Below are 1,429 nucleotides of genomic sequence, written 5' to 3' on the forward strand. Positions count from 1 at the left end.
GCAGGAATGGCCACCCCACATTATCCCCCTTGCCTGAGGTACTTTGTACTGCTGGAGGGACAAGTGATCCCCACCCCTGTCCTCCCATGGCACCTTGCAGATGGCAGGGACAGAGATAGTGAGGGGGCTGCAGGATACTGTTCTCTCCATGTGCAGATCTTGCAAATATTCCCAAATTTGGCAGAAGGCAAAGCCTGCCCTCGGCTCACCTCCTCTGGCCCTCCCTGAGGGCACTTCCCTCACTTGGCCTCCTTCAAGGCTGAGCTAAGGCCACCACCATTCGTTATTGGGTAATTAAGCTCTTAATTAACAGGCTGATTTCCCCTCAGAGCCCTGCCAGCAACTCTTGGTCCCTCTGTCAGCTGCCTCCAGCAGGGCAGGGCCTGCAGGGCCTGGGGAGTGCTCCTGTCCCAGGGATGGCTCAGGGCAGGGCCTGGGGAGTGCTCCCGTCCCAGGGATGGCTCAGGGCAGGGCCTGGGGAGTGCTCCTGTCCCAGGGATGGCTCCGGCAGGGCCTGGGGAGTGCTCCTTTCCCAGAGATGGCTCCAGGCTGTTTTTCCTTCCTCCTCCATGATCTGTTCCTGCCAGCCTGGCGCTGGGGCACCGTGACCCAGCCTGAAGGCGTGAGCCTGCTCCAAAAATGTGCCTGCAGCACAAGTGAGCCTGACACGTCTGGGCTCAGAGTGACACCAAGGAGTCAGGGGCAAACAGGGGTGAGACACTGCCACCGTGAGTGATGCTTAAACCTAAAGCTCCAAGACTAGAGAACCTCCCCGCTTATAAGCCTTAAGAAAAAAAATAAATACACTATTCGAGACATTCCTGCCTAAAGAAAAAATCCCTCAGCAACCTTTGCCGCCGGCACGTCCCCTCTGTGTGCTCCTCCCTCCTTCGGGACCGAGCTGGGTAAGGAGGCAGCAGCGCCATGCCCCAGCCCCAAGCTGGCTGGACCACAGGGGATAAATTGGAGACCCTGCCCCGGGCTCCCCAGCAAACCTCGGAGAACCGCAGCAAACCAGCCGTGATGACGCAACCCCAGCCGTGATGAGCCGTCCTCGGTGAGATGAAGGAGCTGCCCTGCAGCGCCCCGGCTCTCGTGTATTCATCACTTGTCAGCTCCCCTTAGCCGTGAAAAGAGAGTTATCCTCCCCCCGGGCCAGAGCCGTCCCGGTCCCAGCAGGGCTGGGGACACGGGGGCTGCCACCGAGCCGTCCCCATCCCGCTGGCTGGCAGGGTGTCTGGGTGGGAGGAGAGACCAGGGTTTGGCTAATCCAAGTGGAAATTAATTGTGTTTCATTGAGGTTTTATCTCTGTAACTGGCAACATGCTCCTGCAGGAGATTTAGTGTGAAGTTGTCTGGTCCCTGCCAAGAAGGCTGTTTTGTTTGGTTTTTTTTTTTTAGAGAAAGCACATTATGCATCAAAGTTGAA

The sequence above is a fragment of the Geospiza fortis genome, unplaced genomic scaffold (genome assembly GCF_000277835.1).
Source record: "Geospiza fortis unplaced genomic scaffold, GeoFor_1.0 scaffold55, whole genome shotgun sequence".
NCBI classification, from domain to species: Eukaryota; Metazoa; Chordata; class Aves; order Passeriformes; family Thraupidae; genus Geospiza; species Geospiza fortis.